This window comes from Silene latifolia, unplaced genomic scaffold (assembly GCF_048544455.1).
Source record: "Silene latifolia isolate original U9 population unplaced genomic scaffold, ASM4854445v1 scaffold_20.1, whole genome shotgun sequence".
Classification (NCBI taxonomy): domain Eukaryota; kingdom Viridiplantae; phylum Streptophyta; class Magnoliopsida; order Caryophyllales; family Caryophyllaceae; genus Silene; species Silene latifolia.
Window position 1 is genome coordinate 5,355,726 of NW_027413163.1, and position 12,065 is coordinate 5,367,790.

The following is a 12,065-nucleotide window of genomic DNA, read 5'->3' on the forward strand; positions in this document are numbered from 1 at the left end:
AAAGGTTAAAAAAAACAGTATAAGTAATCAAACATATAGTCTTTGTCATTGAAGATTTATGAAATGCTTGATATTATTAATGATGGAGGTACAAGTATTTATAGGTGATTACAAGACTAATAGAAGCTAACCTTAGAATAACAAGAAAGATACATTCAATAATATCTAACTACAAAATAGGAACAAACTAACTAAGTTAGGAAAATAATAATATGAAGAATATTTACTAGATAATTACAAGAAACAAAATCTATCAAGTAATATTCTTAACAGGCTCCCTCAAGATGGACGGTCGAAGAGATAGGTCAATCTTGGAAGCAAGTAGACGAAACCGAGCCTTAGGAAGGGGGCTTCGTAAGTACGTCAGCGAGCTGATCATCACCGGATATATGATGAACGCGAATGGTACCTAGCTGGATCTGTTCACTGACAAAGTGAAAAGACAGTGCAAGGTGCTTCATACGGGAATGAAAGATAGGGTTAGCGGAGTAGGACGTGGCACCGAGATTATCCGAATAAATAGCAGGTGCAGTGGAGACTTTAATGTCGAGTTCTAAGAGTAGGTTGCGAAGCCACAGCACTTCGGCTGTCGTGTCGGCCACGACCCTAAATTCAGCTTCGGTGGAGGACCGGGAGAGGGCTCGTTGTTTCTTTGACGACCATGAAACCGGATTACGACCCAGATAAACGATGAACCCGTATGTAGAAACATAATCGACATTATCACCGCCAAGATCCGCATCACAATAAGCATGAAGACACAACGGAGTGGCGCGGTGAAGTTGGATACCGTGATGCAGTGTACCGTTTAGATACCGGATTAGACGTTTAAGAGCCGTCCAATGGTCGGATGTGGGATGAGTGATGAACTGAGCTAAGCGGTTGGTAGGGTACGCAATGTCAGGCCGAGTTAAAGACAAGTATTGTAAACTACCAACAATAGCTCTATAGTTGGACTCGTCCTCTATCGGTTTGTCGGGTTGTTTGCAAAGCAAATATTCAGTAGACATCGGGGTAGACACGGGGCGAGAATCGGCCATATTGTTTCGTGTCAAAAGGTCGGATAAATATTTGGACTGATTTAGGTGAAGACCGGATAAAGTAGGTGTCATTTCGATACCTAAAAAATAAGAGAATGGGCCGAGGTCCTTTAGCGAGAACCGAGAGGATATAGTAGTGACAAATCGTTCTATCTCAGTTGGACTCGACCCGGTAATAATGATGTCATCGACATAGACTAAAACATAAATATGAACTGACCCATTAGTGTAGATAAACAGTGACGAGTCCGAGATAGAATTTCGAAAACCATATGTTAACAAGTAAGTTTTTAACTCAACGTACCAGGCACGGGGTGCTTGTTTTAAACCATAGATAGCTTTAACTAACTTACAAACGTGATCGGGTTTGGCTGGGTCCACAAACCCAGGAGGTTGGGCCATAAAGACCGTATCCGATAGAGAGCCTTGCAAAAATGCGTTATTTATATCAATTTGTCGGAGGGGCCAACCTTGATTGACCGCGATAGATAGAATTAACCGAATCGTTGTGGGCTTGACCACGGGACTAAACGTCTCGGAGTAGTCAATCCCCGGTCTTTGATGAAACCCTTTAGCCACAAAGCGGGCCTTGTGTTGCTTGAGGGTACCATCCAGATTATATTTTACTCGGAATACCCACTTACAACCAACAACGTTTTGATTATCGACTTTGGGAACTAAGGACCACGTACCATTCTTAAGTAGTGCATCGTGTTCAGCAATCATGGCAGCTCGCCATTGAGGGTCGACGAGCGCTTGTTTTATGGTATTGGGATTAATGTGGGGGATAGGGGAGGCTTGTGCGATAGCTGTTTTGGCAGTTTTAACATACTTGGGGTTTGGCTTGCGGATGTTGTGAGATAAACGAGTGGCATGAGGGTGAGGTGGTGGTGGTTGTGGGGGTGGTAGAGGAGGGGGCGAGGGAGAGGTAGAGGTAGGGGAGATAGCAGCTGGTGTTGTCGGGGGGGGGGGGTCGGTCGTGGAAGGAGGCTGGGGAGGGGGGTGAGGGAGGAGGGTCAGCGGGTGGGTTCGAGGGAGAGGGAGAAGTAGGGGATGGACCAAGGAGATGGAGGGTCATCGTGCACCAGGTTTCAGGGGTCATCGGGGTTGTGGGTGACAGCTTGGAGAAGGGGAACTCGGATTCCACAAATCGGACATGGCGAGAGACATAGATGCGACTTGTGGTAGGGTCGAGGCAAAGATAGGCGGACTGGGTGGTGGAGGAGCCTAGAAAAACGCAAGGAAGGGAACGGGGATTGAGCTTGTGTTGGGTGTAATGACGGAGCCAAGGGAAGCAAAGACAGTCGAAGCAACGAAGTTTATTATAGTTAGGATATTGTGAGAAGAGGCGATGATAAGGAGTATCATTTTGAAGAGTAACGGTGGGGAGTCGATTGATTAAATAGGCAGCCGTGGTAAATGCATGAGACCAATAGGCGATGGGCATATGTGCGTGGCTGAGAAGTGAAAGACCGGTTTCAACTATGTGGCGATGGTGACGCTCCGCAAAGCCATTATGTTCGGGCGTATGCGGAGGTGAGGTGAGGTGCATCACACCGTTATCGAGGAGGGAGGGAGTGAGTTTCTTGAACTCACCCCCATTGTCGGAGTAAAAGGTTTTAATAGGTAAATTGAAGTATTTTTCGACAATAGCTTGAAATTGAGTAAAGACGGTAATTGTGTCGGATTTTCGTTTAATTGGGTATAACCAAATGTATTGAGTAAATTGGTCAATAAAAATAACATAATAATTGTAGGAATCATGAGACGGAATAGGAGCACACCAAACATCAGAGTAAATTAATTCAAGGGGAGCAGTAGATTTTAATGTTGAAACATGAAAGGGGAGCTTGTGGCTCTTATTAATTAAGCACGCATGACATGAAGAAAAATGGGAAATACGGAATTGAAATTGCGAGTTTAAAATCTTGAGAGCAGCATCATTCGGATGGCCGAGCTTGTGGTGCAGTGTTGAGTGTCGGAGGAGATGGCGGGGTGAGCTGCGGGTTGGGCTGGACACCACTCGTAGGTGCCGTTAGTACGACGACCTTGAAGGAGAACCGACCCTGTGGAGATTTCCTTAATAACAAAGGAATCGTGTGAGAAAGAAGCAACAGCATTATTATCATAACAAAATTGCGAAACGGAAAATAAATTACGGGAAATGGATGGAACATATAAAACATTAGTGAAGGATAAAGAGGAGGAATTAGAAAGGAGGGAGAAGGAACCTATATGAGAGATCGGAAGAGAAGACCCATCCCCAATGACAAGGTCATCGGGTCCTTCATAGGGGGAGTGGAGAGCAAGTGTGTTTAGGTCGTTGGTAATGTGGTGTGAAGCACCAATGTCGACTAGCCAGGGTTTCGATAAAGGGGCAGGTTGGTAAGTGGCGGAGTTGGCTTGTGGTATTTGGGAACGCGGTGAGCGGTTGCGGGTAGGGAAGACAATAGTGGGATGATCGCGTTTAAGGTCAGGTCAATCTGAGGCGACATGCCCCACGATGTCACAGTAGTGACAGCGACCCTTATAGTTTTTCTTTTGGGAGGTGTTGGTATTGTCGGAGTTGGAGGAGCGGGGAGTATATGATTGAAGTTGGTAGTTAGTGTTGTTGTTGTTGTTTTGGTTGTAGTTGTTGGTATTGTGGCGGTAGTTGTTGTTGGTGTTGTTGTGGCGAGGGTAGGCATGGTTGGCAGAGGGGGGGAATGCAGTGGTGGTGGATGATTTTTTGTGGGTGAGAGAGAGTTCATGTTGAATGAGCTTCTCATGGAGGTCGTCAAGAGTGATGGGTGAGTCACGGGCGCGTACAACATCAATAACGGATTTGTAAAGGTCGGGGTCGAGGCCGCGGAGGACTTTATCAGTGATGTCCTCGGGATCAACGGGTTTACCGAGTTGGCGAAGGGAGTCAGAATAGGTCTTAATGGCATGGATGTAGTCGGTGATGGTGTCGGTATAGGTAATAGAGTCTAGGCGAGCCTTAAGTTGAAGGATATGTCCCCTAGACGGATTGGCGTAGGTGCGGGCTAGAATTTGCCATGCTTCGCGAGAAGTTTTGGCATCGGTGATAAGGGAGGCAACACTCGAGGACAACGTACCGGTTAGGGCACCGATAAGAAGTTGATCTTGTCGGTACCAAGTGGAGTAGGCTGGGTTGGGTGAGGTGGTGGGCGTGGTGGCAGGAGGGGTGGGTTCGGTGGTGATGGTTTTGGACGGAGGAGTGAGTGTGCCGTCGAGATAAGAAAACAATTCGAGACCATTAAGAATGGAGCGGATTTGAAATTCCCATTGGCGATAAGTTTGAGCATCCTTGAGTTGGATGCAATTGGTAAAGTTGAGGAAGGTAAGCGGGTTAGTAGGGTCGTTTTTGTTTGGAATGATGAGGTCTTTCGACATGACTATGGTGGCGTGAGGCCGGGAGTAGCGCGGAGGAAGTCGTGGAGCTTAGATCGACTTTCCTGATACCATGAAGATTTATGAAATGCTTGATATTATTAATGATGGAGGTACAAGTATTTATAGGTGATTACAAGACTAATAGAAGCTAACCCTAGAATAACAAGAAAGATACATTCAATAATATCTAACTACAAAATAGGAACAAACTAACTAAGTTAGGAAAATAATAATATGAAGAATATTTACTAGATAATTACAAGGAACAAAATCTATCAATGAATATTCTTAACAGTCATAACCATCAAAACCAACAAATATTTAGCAAAAAGAGGTGTTGTGGTCGAGAAAGAAATATAAATTATGGGTTGGGAAAATGAATGCAAAATCTCATGGATAAAATGAAAATGTTCATAGCAACATACGACTCGAAGACAATAAAACATACATACGCGGTTATAATAATTGGCTAGAACTTTCCTAATACGGTTTGTGATGGAATGGATATTCAATGATTTAATGCCTAGCATTTAAATTTGATTTGAAATTTATTTACCAAATTATTGCCAACCAAGAAAATTAGTATAACAGTCTAAAAAAAAAAAGAATCTTTTACTCTATCAAATACGGCAATATCTTCTAATGGAGTCAAGTTAAATTAGGATAGGTAATGCCGTAATAATGGGGTTAATATCATACAGAGTAAAATGACATTTTTTTAGAAAATAAAATCGGCCGTGATTTTAGGTGTTTCTATTTATACCAGTGCATTATATTTTGTAGCCTTGTAGTATTACTGTTTCGAGAATCTTCTTACTATGGACATTATAATGTGGCAATGCTGACGTGTAAAAATGGAGTTCTATTAGACGATATTATTTAAAAAATATTTTAAAATGATCCTAATATCGTAATTGAACACATATTCTACCCAATTAGTTCGTTTTTATTTTTAATTTTTAGAATTACAGCTGTTACCAGTGCAAACTATAAGGCTAATGACACGTGACAAAGAATTAGGCTCACTGGTTTCAACTAATGACACATGGCGAAGAATTTCTGGAACTTTCTAATAAGTGCTTTTCTTACGGTAGCTTGGATGACGTTGGACTTTAATTTCAAGAAGAAAAAAAAGTGTCAGGTCCATCAATATAACGTACGTAAGATTGGAAAATAATAGAATGACAACAATTCATTATTTTTCGTTATCGTGTACGACATTAATTTTGTAAATAAGCACAAATGACAAACCTGATCATCCATTAATATTATATCTATTGCGAATAAGGAGAATTTTTGGCTGTATAAATCGGGACGTTCCCATTTGTTTGTGATTATACGGATCATATATTATCCTTCAGTCAGTTTTATACTTTCTAACTAATTAAGGTTACAATCCATAATTAAAAATACGGTAACAAATATAATCTTTTTCCTATAATCTATCTATCAAAATGATTTCCGGTATATCAGAGTAGGGCGATATTTCCGGAGTTAAATTCGGCGATTTTTTTGTTATTATACGGAATCATATATTATCTTTCAATAAGTTTTATACTTTCTAACTAATTAAGGTTACAATTCATAATTAAAATTGGGTAACAAATATAATCTTTTTCCTATAATATTTGTATCAAAATGATTTACGGTGTATCAGAGTAGGGCGATATTTATGGAGCTGAATTCGGCATTTTTTTTTGAGTATACGGAATCATATATTATCCTTCGGTTAGTTTTATACTTTCTAACTAATTAGGTTTACAATCCATAATTAAATATTTCCTAAAAGATTCCGTAAGTAGGGTCGTGATTCATGTAACTAAAAACACCGAATCATTCATTTACTAATTTAAATGATTTGCAGCATATTTAAATCTCTCTTAGACTTTTTTGCTCATTTTTTATTGTCAAATATTCTGCAGCCATTTAAATACGTTGAATACACGTGGTAATAAAGTGGGGTGTGACACGTGACGATCAAAGGGGTAGGCGGATATTGCTTTAATATAATATATGATATATGATTCTTTATTTGCTTGACTCAGATGATCTTAATCCCCACCTTTTTTCTATCTACTCCTTCCACTACTTTCAATACACTGTTTTTATATTCATCTTTTACCTCTTACAAAATTAGCACGGTATCATTATATATATAAAAGAATCTTGATAAAAAGCTGAGGTGGCGCAACCAGAATTCAGAATTAAGGCAATGAAGCCCTCCCCTTCACTCTCAGAATCTGAGTTTTTCTCAGCCAATCCAAAGTAACCATATTGACATGTCAACTGACATGTCAACCATTTAAAATCAGCAGTCAATTTACCCTAAAAAACCGTGTTATTTATTTCCAATTTCCATTTAAAATCAGCAGTCAATTTTCCCTAAAAAAACGTCCCATTCAAGCATAAAAACCGTGTTATTTATTGCCAATTTTCCCTTAAAAAACGTCCCGTTCAAGCATAAAAACCGTGTTATTTATTGCCCCAATTTTCCATAAAAAAACTCAGCAACCAAATTTCAATTTACACATAAAAACCGTGTTATTTATTGCCCCAATTTTCCATAAAAAACGTCCCATTCAAGCAGCTTCAGCCCAATTTTCCAGAAACGTCCCATTCAAGCAGCTTCAAGCCAATTTTCCAGAACAAACCCAATCATCAACATAGCTGAAAATTGTAGACCCAATTAAAAAAAACCCTACTAAAAAAGGCCATATAAATTACATTTAAAATAACAAACTACATAAATTACACATAAAACCTTTAATCTACCCTATTAAAAAACCGGAAAAAAAAGGCATATAAATTACATTTAAAACAACTACATAAATTACACATAAAACCCTTAATCTAGCCTATTAAATAAACCCTTAATATACCCTATTAAAAACCCTCCATAATTCTTTATATTCTCCACAAACCTCTTTAATTCTCATTCACTTCCTCTTCATACGTTCCACATCTTTCTCCATCTTTCACCTGTAAAAAAAAGAAACGTAAAATTATTCTCAAATTATTCTCAAATGGCCATGACAAATGTTCTTACTATTAGTCAACTCAAGTATGGAGTTAGACTTACTCAAATGAATGTTAGGGTTGTTCACAAATGGTCCAGGCCAGAATTTACCAACAAGAACAAGAAAGATGATAAGAAGAAATTCGATGCCATTGAACTATTATTTGTTGATGTTTATGTATATAATCAAATTTCCCAACAATATAGATCTTATACCTTAAAAAGTTCGAATTTTGGTACTTCATTTTTTATAAGTGCATTCATTCATATCTTATGTTTCCTTCCTATGTTCTTTAATGTTATATATAAATCGACGTATAAATTTGCATCACTTGAGAAGCATTTTTCAAAAATTTGTGTTGATTTATATATAACATTAGCCTGAATAGACAAACAGTCAGATAGTATATTAGTATGATGAATGTGTCACGTTATTCAATCCTAAACCCTAAATAACAGTGTCTCACATTCATTGTAATTTAGGTAATTGTGTATGTATTTGGAATGTTCTACAACCTGACTATTACAATTTTACAACTCCAAACCCCTACAAGTACTCTGACTCCATTCAATATCACGTAATTGAACTTCTCACAAAAAAGAAAAATTGAAAACCATCTCCATCCATGGCAGGATCTAAATCTGAACAACAAACAACAAAGAAGAGTAAAAGAAAAAGCATTGAAGACGATAAAGGTTAGTTCATCTCTTTTATACTAATTTTACTTTTAATGAGTCTCTAATCTAGAAACTGTTTGCAAATTTTTAATAATGAATTCATAAAGGCCATATATCATAAATAGGTAAACAATGTAAAAGTTTGATAAAAAGAATAATGGTGCAAATGCAAACTCATGACTGTCTTGCTGGATTAAAAACAGGAAAAAAACAGAGCCATAATATATCCGGCTATATCGATATTATCTTAAAGACTTAAACCAAATATTTTTACTGTAATATCCTATAATTTTCATACGTTGAGATGGAGGGAGTAGAATAAAAGGAACATACCACTATGTGTATTGATGGGCTATTGAAAGCCCATTATCAGTTGGTAGCATTATTGTGTATCATTGAAATGATTTGAAGATGGGCCAACACAAAGGAAAATCCCATTAATTTTAAAAAATTGGTCAAGTGCTTCGTGAAATAACAAACACTCATGGGCGAAGAGAAACAACTACACAACAAAGAAAGGGTAAAGCATCACTTTATGCACATACCTCAGGTATTTACTAACCTTTAATTAATTTTCTAAATGCAATTTCAGTTTAGATACCCTTTACGAATTCTTCATGTATTACCTACATAGTACATTTTTATTTTCACTATTTTTGCAGATGACCTTGAGAATATTAGACCCACACAAAAAACGACGTCAATGTCCAGTAGCACCCATTCACAGTTATCAATTGACCAATTTAATATAAACATGTTCAGTACTCCAATTTACCAAGGTATGTCATCTAAATTCACATTTGTTTTTCTTATATAACAAATTCACATTTGTTTTTCTTATATAACAAAAACGACGTCAATGTCCAGTAGCACCTATTCACAGCCAAGCATCAATTCAACCAAATCATGGTAAAGCACCAATGGTTCAACCTCATTACGGTACGTCTCTCATTTTAAAAAAAAATAGTTATTTATACAAAAAAATACTGTAGTGTGTGAAGATGAGATGGATCATTGATTTTTATATAACAAAGTGAATTACCAATTTAATTTGTAATTATTTATATTTAATTTAAATATAATGTAAAGGACCAAGGCAATCATCAATTCAACCAAATCATGGTAAAGGACCAATGTTTCAATCTTAGAATGGTATGTCTGAGATTTAATGAATTTTAATTATTTTTATATAAATTTTTCTTATATATATTTAAATAGACTACCAAGCAGCCTCATTTAAATCTCTTTCAAAAGGTGGACGAAGACAATCTAACAAGTTTGATCCTTAATAAGCTCAAATCCCAGCCCACTTTTCACCTCCTACCTAAGTTACAATTCGATTCACTTAATTGACTTAAAATTATCCTTCCAGAAGGCAAGCAAAATGAGAGATTTGATATTGTAACTAGCTACCAGCACTTAGAGAAATCAAGATATTAGCTTAATATAAACATACTTGCGTTGTCGTTGTGGTTGTTATAACACCGTTAGAACCTGGACGACTCAACATACTTGAATCTTGATAAAATATGTAAACCAACTCAGGCGGCTGGTGAAGAATGTGGTAGTACTGCTCCACAAAGGCATTCCCAACAATCTGAGCGGCTGGAATATCAGCAGGACTCTCTGCCTGCATTGCCATCTGCAAAAGCATCAAAATAAGTTTGGAACGTGTGATGTGTAAGTGGGAAAAAATGAAAAAAATACAAGATACATGGATTTATAAGGTTTTTTTTACTTTTCTCAGCTTTGTAATGTATAATCCACAGGTGTACACCATTAAATTCCAACAAATAACCTACTGAGTATCCAGCAATGAAAAGTTTCAACTAAAGATCGGAGAAGATTTAAAATTTCTGGCCGTTGCGGGGGAGTGTTAGCGTGTTAAACTTTGGCCTGAAACGAAGTTTAGAAGGGTTACTTTTGAAACCGAGCTTAAAACTTAGGAACTGTCTCATACATTAACGGTCTCATGCAAGAATATATGTGTATTTACTCTGGATAGACACTCAAGTACTCCGTACTAATCGTTCATTTCCCTGAACTTCAGAGGTGAAGAGGGTGCTGAAACCAGGAGGGCTTTACGTGTTTATCGAACATGTGGCAGCACAAGGTATGTATTATGTATATGTAGTTACGTACCAGTCTTGCTGCTTATTGAGTACAAATTTGTGCCTGATTCATGGTTACATAAGTTACAAATTAGGAGTGAAAGTTTGCCTGATTCAAATTTGTGCCTGATAAAAAAGATCGGAGATATTAGGAGTGAACTAATAACCAACCGATTAAGCTTGACAAAATTGAAAATTTCAACAAAAGTTTTCCATTACGCACTCATGTCAAGTATTTTCATTTCAGAATACGGATTAAACTTCATATATTTCATTATAAGACGGTTCGATTTATAAAATTAGTCCTAAATAACCGACTTTCAATCAGTAAAAATATATCTTAACATGAAAATTAGATAGATTGTTACTGATTGAAGGTCTGATATGTAGGACTAATTTTATAAATCAAACTGTCTCCTAATTTTCATGTTGAATCACCTTGATCAAGAAATTCGAGAGCACAATAACCGAAGAAAAATATTCAAGAAATTTACCAGCATTCGCGAGCTAAGATGCAAGAAACCGCATCTCCATTTGTCAAAACACTGACTATAATAAAAATCTTCGCTTCCAAAACATGAACATCTCTCACCATTGCTCTTCGTATTCATCCTACAAAGAAGATGAACACTTCCAATCAAAGAGAGTTCACAAGTAAGAAGCAAACTTTTAACCAAAATCAATCCGCTAATTTTTTGCGACAAACGGTATCACAATGTGAGACGGAATCATTTCACTAAATAACAATTCACTCAAAATTAACTCCTTTCTCTAATCAAACCAAAACATAACAAACACAATTATTCTTATGTAAGTCAATTTTACACTAACAAACAGAGTCATTTTGCCTTAACATAGCACATAGATTATCACGTGTCTTTCAAAAGCAAGACTGATTTACCGGAATAAAAAAAAGGCAAAAATGTTAATCAGAAAAAACTAACCTTGATCTACAATAATAACCTTAATATCAACAGATCCATCATTTTAGAAGTTGTGTAGTTCCTTTTCAACAACTTCCAACAATATGCAATAAAAAAAAAACCAATTATAGTACAAATTTAAAAACTTCCAGTACTACTTTATGGCAAATTTTAAAAAAATAAATAATTAAGACAAAAATTGTACATCATAAAAAACGAACCTTGATCTACAATAATATCAACAGATCCTCCATTTTAGTAGATCTGGTATTCCTTTGCAACAACATCCAACAACATGCAATAATAAAAAAACGATTATAGTATAAAATAAAAAACAATCAGTACTATACCGGAATTAAAAAAAAAAAATTAGAGAAGTTTGTAAATCAGAATAAACAAACCTTGATCTTCAATAAATAATCAACCATTTTCACCATTTTTTAGAACGAAGGATAGAAGAATCTTGAATAATCTTCAATCGCAAAGTTTGAATGATGGATCTCTTGATTTTGATGATGATTGAAGGGAAGGTTGAGGACGATTTCAGAAGGCAATGAAGACGATGAAATGTTTTGTCTTATTTTCAGATTTTGATAAAATGAATGGCGTATAATGAATGGCGTAAATGAATGTGTAAAGAAATATCCAGAAGGTTGGACGAAATGGGTCAAGTGTTGTATTTGTTTGGGTTCTTTAAATTGGGCTCTAACCACGGCCCAGTTTCAAATGAAATTGTTGCATACGTATTTCCGACCTCTAAACACGACACAGAAACTGTTATTTTTTTTGGTCTTTCAAATAAAAATTCATTATGAAAAGATTTTTTATTTAAAGTACTTAAATTTTTAAGTTATAATTTCCTTTTTCAACTATGTCTTAATTGTTTTATTTTAATCCCGTC

General features: G+C 36.8%; 1 long non-coding RNA gene and 1 other non-coding gene across 3 annotated transcripts; both read right to left on the reverse strand.

Moving 5' to 3' along the window:
* Window positions 1–9,608: 9,608 nt before the first annotated feature.
* LOC141638366 (uncharacterized) lies at window positions 9,609–11,761 on the reverse strand. 2 transcript variants are annotated; one of them, XR_012542071.1, is made up of 3 exons: window positions 11,566–11,761; window positions 11,186–11,428; window positions 9,609–9,772 (listed from the first exon to the last, which is right to left on the reverse strand). It is a non-coding gene; the product is annotated as an uncharacterized LOC141638366 (long non-coding RNA). The 2 variants fall into 2 exon arrangements; XR_012542070.1 differs by having other exon boundaries at window positions 11,186–11,437.
* LOC141638572 (small nucleolar RNA snoR137) lies at window positions 10,728–10,907 on the reverse strand. Its single transcript, XR_012542120.1, has one exon. It is a non-coding gene; the product is annotated as a small nucleolar RNA snoR137 (small nucleolar RNA).
* Window positions 11,762–12,065: the final 304 nt, after the last annotated feature.